General features: G+C 38.0%; 1 pseudogene across 1 annotated transcript; it reads left to right on the forward strand.

Annotated features, from left to right (window-relative positions):
- The first annotated feature begins 7,466 nt into the window (after window positions 1-7,466).
- LOC148969301 (uncharacterized) lies at window positions 7,467-10,527 on the forward strand (annotated as a pseudogene). Its single transcript, XR_016149895.1, has 4 exons — window positions 7,467-9,085; window positions 9,274-9,324; window positions 9,446-9,577; window positions 10,102-10,527. The product of XR_016149895.1 is annotated as an uncharacterized LOC148969301 (transcript).

Raw genomic sequence — 10,527 nt, forward strand, 5'->3', positions numbered from 1 at the left:
AATATAAGTGTCAAGAGCCCAACTAAAGCAGACACTGATCTCCATAACGGTGACTTACAATTTGTGATTTTCTTCTTCAGCGATTCTGCTTGTTATCATCAGGTGTCTTCAATAGTGCTCAATCATCACTAAATTAATCACTTAATTATCTCATTAACTTTAACACTCTTGAGTGTTAATTTAACACTCATATCGTCCATCTGAAAGCAGGTGAAGGTGATTTACTACTAATCAAGGAACCGGCTTTACTGATTATGCGCATAACAATATCGTGCGATATATCGGCCAGCCCTATTTCAAGCGAGAATGTGGTTGTTTAAATCTCAAATCTGTAGTTTATTTATAAAGATAGCGCCTATTTGAAAAATGCATCTGACATTTTCGGAGTTCTGACATCCAAGCCTTTAGCGGATACTCAGCGAGATCAAACCCAACTGGAACAGCTTATCCTCGGCTAGTGCTTCCGACGTTTCCCTCTAGTCTAGTGGATATGATCAACTCGATGTATAATTCATCTTGTGTATACTGTAAGTCTATCTTTGATCTCATTAAACTATAGTTTGTTCCATGGCAAAAAAAATAATATATTTTTTGAGGTTTCATAACTTTAAGGCTATTTAACTTTAACAAATATTTTTTTTATATTATCTTCACTATATGAACAATAAAATAAAATTACATAACCCTGTTTCTGTTTGATAAATGTCAATAAAAATCAATGTTTCAGATTTTTAAAATGAAAACAAAAAGATCAAGCTCATTTTGTTATATGCAGTGAAGAGAATCGCGTTGCCTGCACCACATGGCCATTAGGCTAATATGTTGATTTTTTTTTTTTTTTTTAGTGAAAAGAGGCATTGTTGTGTTTTATAACATGTTTTGTTTTATTGTTGACGGAAAGAGGCTGAGTTATAGCATATTTCGTTTTATTGTTGCCTAAAATATATATAAAGAGATAACCGGAGTAGCCAGAGCGTGCTGATCATGCTGAGTGCTCTGTTCCATTTGCAGAAGAACCGGACTTGCGTCCTCTCGTCCTCGGGAGTTCGTTCTCCTGAGTCGAACTTGGCAAGTCTGAACTACCAAGGACACATGTCCGAACTTTGCGTACTTGGTATTGAGAAACGGCTAAAGTCCTGGTTGGGAAACTTTCTGTTTAATGCTCAACTAAGGACTTTTCAGTATCTGCTGAATAAATATTTGTGCCAACTTTGTGGTCCTGTTTGGGATTGACCCACATTTGAGTACTACTACAAGGCTCATGGTTGGAAATAGCTTCATTTGACTGTTGGATTACCATTATGGACTTCCTTTCCTGACGGGAGGGCTATATGTTGGACTACGGTCATTTACCATCAAGCCTCCACATCATTTTGACTCCTTAAAGACAGTTAAGGCTTGCATCTAACTTTCACACTTTAACCTTAACTTTCCACAACAGTGAAAGTTATAAAGGCTGAAAGTATATATTACTGGAACTTCATCTCATATACACAGCAAAAACTCCAGTGTTAAATTAACTCTCCTGGGAGTTTATTTGACTCCAGACTCAAGAGTGTTAAAGTGTTAAAATATGAGTGTTAAATTAACACTCAAGAGTGTTAAAGTTAATGAGCTAATTAAGTGATTAATTTAGTGATAATTGACCATCATTGAAGACACCTGATGATCACAGGCAGAATTGCTGAAGAAGAAAAATCTCATTTTCGAAGTCACCATAATGGTGATCATTATTTGCTTAGAGAAAAGGTGATCAGGTGCTGCTGATTATGGTTTGACATAACTCACTAAGCAAAATGATGTCCAAAAGATGTTTTTCAATGTCTTTGTCACAAAAGGCAGAGTTTGAAAAGACTTCCACTAAGGGGCCAGAATGAAAGTTTTTATGACGTCTTTTTTGACATGTTCTGGACATCTGAAAAAGACGTTAATGGATCCTTCGTGCAAGGTTAAAAACTAGTTCAAATGTGGCCATTCTCAACATTATTTATGGTCTATACTGGTTTATACTGTTTCTGGACCAAATAAAAACTCTCAGGATGCATTAAATTAAAACTTATGTTTATTTTTTTTCCTTACATTGTTTAGATGGTGATATTTATTTCATTTTGAGTCACCATTGTGGTGATCAGTGTTTGCTTTAGTTGGGCTCTTGGTCCCAATAATTAGTATTCTAGCTTTTCTTTGGCTGTTGTAACTGTGTGTTTGAATAACACCATTGTTGTGACAGAGAAAGCCAAGAAAATTGGCTCTCATCAGCTCCTTGTCGGTTGTTGACGATGATGATGATGATGATGATGAAATCAATATAAAGTGGGCATTTAACGTTGTGTTTAGACTTTTGTGTTTGTATCTGGAGTTTATAACCACCAATCTTGTGGAACTGCATTATTTGGCCTAGTAGTTGGACAAAAAGCAAATTTACACAATGTTTTGAGAAAATGTTCCATCTAGTCACACACAGACATCAAGATTTTGCATATGATTCACAAAAATGGTGACAATAAATAAAAAAAATGCTTCATGCCGCAATGCATGATGGGTAGCTTTCATAGTACAAAACATCCTCGATTCCCAGGCTTTTTTGTTTTGGTTGTCACCGTCGTTGAGAATCATATGCAAAATCTTGATATCTGTGTGTGACTATGTGTTTTAATTTCTTAAAACATATTGTATGCAGTGGTCATTATAAAGTTACTGGTCCAAATAATGCAGTTCTACGAGATGAATAATTATAAATTTCAGATATAAAAACATAAGTTTAGATGAAGCAAACATCTGAAGACATCTAATTTTTAATTTTCTTGGCTTTCTCTGCACAATCAATGGTGTTATGCAAATAGTTACAACAGCCAAAGAAAAGCTAAAGTAAGAAGAATTGGGACCAAGAGCCCAACTAAAGCAAACACTCATCACCACAATGGTGACTTAAAATGAAACAAATATCACCATCTGAACCACATCTAAACAATGTAAATAAACTAATTTATTTCAAATTGTAAATTTAATGCATCCTGAGAGTGTTTCTTCAGTCCAGAAACAGTTTAAATTGTCTAAATAAGACCATGAGTTATGTTGAAAACATGTTGAACTTGTTTTTAACCTTGTACGAAGGATCCATTAATGTCTATATCGGACGTGCAGAACACATCACAAAAAGATGTCATGAAAACTTTCATTCCAGCCCCTCAGTGGATCAGCCCCATCAGACTTTTGTGACAAAAACAATATCTAAAGTATAAAATGTAAGGGTTGACAGACTGCCGCACTGAAGCAAACACTGATCTCCATAATGGTGACTTATAATTTTGATTTTTCACTTTCAGTGATTCTACTTGTTAACATCAGGTGTCTTCAATGTTGGTCAATCATTGCTCAATTAATCCCTTAATTATCTCATTAACTTTAACACTGCTTCAGAGTTAATTTAACACTCTTGAGTGTGGAGTCATATAAACTCCCAGGAGAGTTAATTTAACACTGGAGTTTTTGCTGTGTACATCTTGGTGTGCTGGGTGTTTTTGTAACACTGTTGAATATTGTTTATGTTTGTGATTATATAAAGTCAAATAAGAGGATGTCAAAAGTTTATGTAGGCCTTTATTTGTTGTTTGCATAAACCTTGCACTACAAAAAATTACTTATTATAATTATTTTTATAGTGGTTTACACAACAGTGAACATACCTCAGTCAATTTATACAGTCCTACAATGGGTTAAATTATTAGATAAAACATTATTTCCTGACCACGATAAATTGTTTGATTTATCCAACCATTCTTTTTGTGTTCATTCATTATTTGCCTCTGTCCACTCATCTTAATGCATATATGGTTTCCACATTTTGCAGTGTTTACTAAGTGCAAAAGCCTTATTGTCAGAGCTATTCCCCTTAACAAATCTCTGCCTGGGAAAGTCAACAGGCATAGGATGTTGTTTGGGTTTTTTAAAAAAACGAGGTGATGCCTTTATGTGGCATTTATACAGTCGATTTTTTTTTTTCAGTTCAAAAAATCACTGATCAGCTCAGTCATAGATTGTATATGACATGATGACATATCGGGTATGCTCTTCAACTCCACATCCTCTCCCTCTGCCTCCTTGTCCTCTTCTTGCTCCTTCCTCCAACTTCTTCACCTCCACGTCCTCTCCCTCGGCCTCCTCTGATTCTCACTCTTCTCACTCTTACTGCTCCTTCCATTGTACTCCACACAGACAGCTTACCTATGGCTTATTTATAGTGCTTAGGCTGATTGCAAAGTGAACTAATTTTCTAAAACAGTTTTCACATGTGAAAGTGAGTCAGACAGTTGGCAAAATAGCGTTAATGATAGCCATACATGTGTATAATTTTGCTAGAAGTGTGTTGGAAATTTGGTAATTGAGTGTAAGCAGTGAGTTGTGTTTAAAGTTCTGCAAAAAGAGTGTTGTGCAGTGAATTGAGCCTACAGTTGCAAAGTGTGTGTTACAAAATTGCAAACTGAGTGCAAAGCAGTTTTTGTGCTTTTACACAGCAAAATCCCCACTGTTAAATTAACACTGAGACTATGAATTATATAAACTCTGAGCAGAGTGTTAAATGAACACTGAAGCAGTGTTAAAGTTAATGAGATAATTAAGTGAATAATTGAGTGATGATTGAGCATCATTGAAGACACCTGATGATAACAAGCAGAATCACTGAAGAAGAAAAACAGAAATTGTAAGTCACCATTATGGAGATAAGTGTTTGCTTTAGCTGGGCTCTTGACCCTTAAATCATTAACTTTACATTTTGTTTGGCTGCTGCACATGAGTTATAACAGCCAGATGAACAAATGGAAAAGGAGATCTGATGGTGATGGTTGTGTTTTAACATAATCATTAATTCACAATCATTTGATCTGAATCACTGAATTCATATATATTCTAATTTCTGAGTAAGGTTTACTTTATTAATTATAGCAGCAGTGACCTTGTGCTGCATAATATTCTCAATGTCTACAGAATACTAAAAATAATTTCTTAAAATCTTTTCTTATACAATTTTTTAATTCTCTACAATGTTAAGACACACAGACATCAATAATTAGCCTGTGAATCTCAACAATGGTAACAGTTACAAAGCATGTTGCATTGCATTCTTGGTGCCACCAATCAAAACTCATTCATGGCTCCCATCATGCATTGCTGCATGAATAAATAATGAGCTTATGTTCAGAGGTGATCTGTTTGTCACCATTGCTGAGAATAGTGTGTGAATTATTGATGTCTGTGTGTGCCTATATAAAATATTTTTAGGATATTTTTTTGATTTTTTTTTATCATTTTTTTAATTGAAAAGGCTAAAAATGTTATATCCTAAAATGACCATGCTGCTAAAATCCTTAAGATAAATTTAACTCAGAATTTATGCTCTTGATGAGTTCAGCGATTCAGGTCAATTAATGATTGTGTTGAAACACAACCAACACCAATCAGATCGCCTTTTTTTCATCTGGCTGTTATAACTCATATACAGCATCCAAACAAAATGTAAAGTTAATGATTTAAAAGTCAAGAGCCCAGCTAAAGCAAACACTAATCTCCATAATGGTGACTTAAAATTTCTGTTTTTCTCCTTCAGTGATTCTGCTTGTTAACATCAGGTGTCTTCAATGATGCCTAATCATCACTCAATTATTCAATTAATTATCTCATTAACTTTAACACTGCTTCAGTGTTCATTTAACACTCTGCTCAGAGTTTATATAATTCTCACTTCTCGATGTTTATTTAACACTCTCAGTGTATAATTTAACACTGGGGATTTTGCTGTGTAGTTTTGCAAACTCAGTGAGTGGTTTTTCTATACGTATTAATAGTTTTAGAAATTGTGCTACAAGAATCACGATTAGCACTTAAGCATTCAGAAAAAACTGTAATAGTTTTAGAAATTGTGCTACAAGAATCACGATTAGCGCTTAAGCATTCAGAAAAAACTGTAAACAAACTGTCAACACAGGCTTTTGCAATGCACAGAGAGACGCCGCGCTGTCTATTACTTTGAACGTGAGTTGAGAACATACATTTGCACCACGTGCCTGTCTTTTAGCAAAAAGATACCCTTCACTAAATATCTACAGTGGCGTAGGGGGAGGGCGTGAGGTGATTCAAAGCAGTTTTCACGAGTTCACACTTACATCAATTAAACAGAGAAAAGATTATGCGTATTTGGCGTGCTGTCCGGGGGGAGGGCTCCGAGCTCGGATTTCTGCCCGAACCCAGAGTACTCCCCCCGTTGTTGTAAGAGTATTTAGGACAAGAAGTGAGGAGATGGGGTGGTGGAGGGATGCTGTTAAACTGTCAATGAATTGAGGTAAGTTTGTTGTGTATATATACACCTCTAACTTGTTGATTGGGTTGATTAACAGAGTGTGCTCCACTCATGTCTAATTAGGCTTGATAACCTGAATGTGCTCCACATGTGTTTAATTATCTGAACGTGCTCCTCCCGAACTTTGTTAATAAAACATCATTTCACGAGTTCACACTTACATCAATTAAACAGAGAAAAGATTATGCGTATTTGGCGTGCTGTCCGGGGGGAGGGCTCCGAGCTCGGATTTCTGCCCGAACCCAGAGTGCTCCCCCAAAAGCAAAAGAGCAAAGGACAGCCGCCACACTAAAGACCCCCCAAAATGCAGAAATTTGGCGGGCTGGCGTTTTGAGAGAGAGGTGGGGGCTCGTACCGTTCTTGTCGAAAGCAGCTCACTGCGTCGGATGGGCGAGCCCTACCGGCCTATGAATGAGGAACAGCGTGATTTATATTGCCTGACCAGGAGGGCCCGTGTAGCTTCCGACGGGAGCAGCTCACGACGTCGGGCTGGTGGGCCCTTCTGGCCTACGGCAGAGTGGTGCGTTTTTTGAAAACCCAGACTGGAGATTTCTTTATGTGTCCGCTGGCAAATCGATACATGTTGGATGGGATGAGGAAATAGATGAATGCTAGGTCCGCTGGGAGACCAATGCTTGCTGGACAGAGAAAGAGGAAACAGATGCATGCAACGTCCGCTGGGAGACCAATGCTCGCTGGACAGAGAAAGAAGAAACATAGATGCATGCAACGTCCACTGGGAGACCAATGCTCGCTGGACAGAGAAAGAAGAAACAGATGCATGAAACGTCCGCTGGGAGACCAATGCTCGCTGGACAGAGAAAGAAGAAACAGCATGGGGGTGAGTAATTAATGACTTAATTTTCATTTTTGGGTGAACTAACCCTTTAAGTGTGAGATTTTAACCATTCATGAAAACTGATTTGTATCATCAGAGGTGTGTGCTTCTGTGATTATCCCTCCGCTTCCCATAAGGACACCGACCACTGATCATGAACTTTAGTCAAAACATTTGTGCAATAGAAAATAACTTTGACTCAGAGATAAACATCTACTAAACCCTGAACATCCCTGAACATTGTAATTAACAATTAACTTGAACTAATTATTTATCTGAAGAAATATAGATATAGTACAAAAGGCAGTAAATCAGGACACTATAAAAGGAACATGAGAGGCTGTGAGGATGAAGAGCAAGAGCTGGAAACAAACATCAGTGAAGAATGAAGGGTTTAGTGTGTTTACTGCTGCTGTTGGAAACCTTTGTGTGTGTCGTACAGCATCAGGTAGATGGAGGACTCAATGAGAATGGGATCAGTCAACAGCTCAGATCTGAGGACGGAGGACAGAATCCACCTCAAACAGACACTTTGAGAGATGAAGCTTCAACTGACAACCAACAAAACTACCATCTGAGCTTCATTGACATCCATGCAGCACTGAGAGAACTGACCGCTACAGTTACAGAGCAGAAAACCATCATCAGAGAACTGACCGCCACAGTTACAGAGCAGAAAACAAACATCAGAGAACTGACCGCCACAGTTACAGAGCAGAAAACAAACATCAGAGAACTGACCGCCTCAGTTACAGAGCAGAAAACCATCATCAGAGAACTGACCGCCACAGTTACAGAGCAGAAAACAAACATCAGAGAACTGACCGCCACAGTTACAGAGCAGAAAACAAACATCAGAGAACTGACCGCCACAGTTACAGAGCAGAAAACAAACATCAGAGAACTGACCGCCACAGTTACAGAGCAGAAAACAAACATCAGAGAACTGACCGCCACAGTTACAGAGCAGAAAACCATCATCAGAGAACTGACCGCCACAGTTACAGAGCAGAAAACCATCATCAGAGAACTGACCGCCACAGTTACAGAGCAGAAAACCATCATCAGAGAACTGACCGCCACAGTTACAGAGCAGAAAACCATCATCAGAGAACTGACCGCCACAGTTACAGAGCAGAAAACAAACATCAGAGAACTGACCGCCACAGTTACAGAGCAGAAAACAAACATCAGAGAACTGACCGCCACAGTTACAGAGCAGAAAACCATCATCAGAGAACTGACCGCCACAGTTACAGAGCAGAAAACAAACATCAGAGAACTGACCGCCACAGCTACAGAGCAGAAAACAAACATCAGAGAACTGACCGCCACAGTTACAGAGCAGAAAACAAACATCAGAGAACTGACCGCCACAGTTACAGAGCAGAAAACACACATCAGAGAACTGACCGCCTCAGTTACAGAGCAGAAAACCAACATCAGAGAACTGACCGCCACAGTTACAGAGCAGAAAACAAACATCAGAGAACTGACCGCCTCAGTTACAGAGCAGAAAACAAACATCAGAGAACTGACCGCCTCAGTTACAGAGCAGAAAACCAACATCAGAGAACTGACCACCACAGTTACAGAGCAGAAAACCAACATCAGAGAACTGACCACCACAGTTACAAAGCAGAAAACAAACATCAGCGAACTGACCGCCACAGATAAAGAGCAGAAAACCAACATCAGAGAACTGACCGGCACAGTTACAGAGCAGAAAACAAACATCAGAGAACTGACCACCACAGTTACAGAGCAGAAAACAAACATCAGCGAACTGACCGCCACAGATAAAGAGCAGAAAACCATCATCAGAGCTTTAGAGACGAGACTGAGGGAACAACAGACATTTATTCTGGAAGAGATGAACAAGAAAAATGATGGTACCTCACCAAAACATTTACTCTTTTATCAATGGATCTTTTTTATCTTTTATCCTCCAAGTAAAACACCAATGAAATAAATTGCATGGTGTAAATGTTAGTGTAAAAGTTGAGTACATACTGTGTAAAATGTGTTAATACAATAATAATTGTAAATGTCATTTAACAGAATCTTAATTCTTTCGCAGAAATATCAAATCTTACTCTGGGTCAAGTGGAGTTGAGAAAGGAAAATAGAGGTGAAAGTGTGCTTGAATGATGTTAAATTTAGTAGTATACCTTCTCAGTGTAATAGAGTGTAACATATCACATGTAATATATGTAATATATCACAATATAGTTTATGTTTTTCAAAAACAGACAGAGAAATAGCTTTTTCAGCTTCACTGATGCAATATGGCAGTGGACACATTGGTCCTTTTACCACTGAAATCACACTAACTTACAGGAACGTCTTCACAAACATAGGGAACGCCTACAACCCAAATACAGGTAATGATCAATGAAATGAGTCATAAAACTCAGTTTACAGTAATGAAAACCCTTCTGCTCCATTCAGACCTCTCTGCAGTTGTGTAATCCCAGACAGCAAACTGACATTGAATCAACGTGGAAACGACGTCTCTCATGACATTGAAACAACGTTGATTTTGCTCAACGAATTAACATTGAACCAACGTCAGACGCGGCATTCTTCAAAGCTAAATGAAAATCGAAAATTGGTTTGCTTTCATAACGTTGAAACAACGCGTTGATTTCAAGTTGATTTTCCGTTAGTTTTGAAAGAATGATGCGTCTGACGTTGGTTCAACGTTAATTCGATGAGCAAAACAATGTCAGATCAACGTTGTTTCAATGTCATATTTCCACGTTGATTCAATGTCAGTTTGCTATCTGGGATGTGTGTAAGAGAATTAAATGATCTGCCATCTTTCAAAACTTTTAAACAGTGTGTTTGCTGATTAAGCGATCATGCATGAAACATCTGATTCTGTATCTCTTGTTGTTTGATTTAGGTATTTTCACAGCCCCGCTGAAAGGAGCGTACATGTTCAGATTCTCTGTATTTGGTTATAGCCCAACTCAAGGTACTGCAACCATTGTTAAGAATGGACAGCATGTGGTTATAGCAGATGCTGATAATGCTAAGGATCGGTTAAACTCTTCTAATGGAGTTGTGTTGATCCTGGAGGTTGGAGATGTTGTTTATGTGAGACTTTGGTCGGGCAGGATTATATATGATAACCAGAATAACCACAACACTTTCACTGGTTTCCTACTGTTTCCCCTTTAGAGAACAGGAGCTTTGCAGAATGTGATTCAGCGTATGATTTAAGATGGAAATCATGAAGAATCATTAACATTATTAAGCAATATTAATGAGGACTAATGTGTTTGAAATTTGCAATAGATTACTCTATAAAAGTCTGAGCTGTCTATAC

Source organism: Pimephales promelas, chromosome 24 (genome assembly GCF_988280905.1).
Source record: "Pimephales promelas chromosome 24, fPimPro1.hap1.1, whole genome shotgun sequence".
Classification (NCBI taxonomy): domain Eukaryota; kingdom Metazoa; phylum Chordata; class Actinopteri; order Cypriniformes; family Leuciscidae; genus Pimephales; species Pimephales promelas.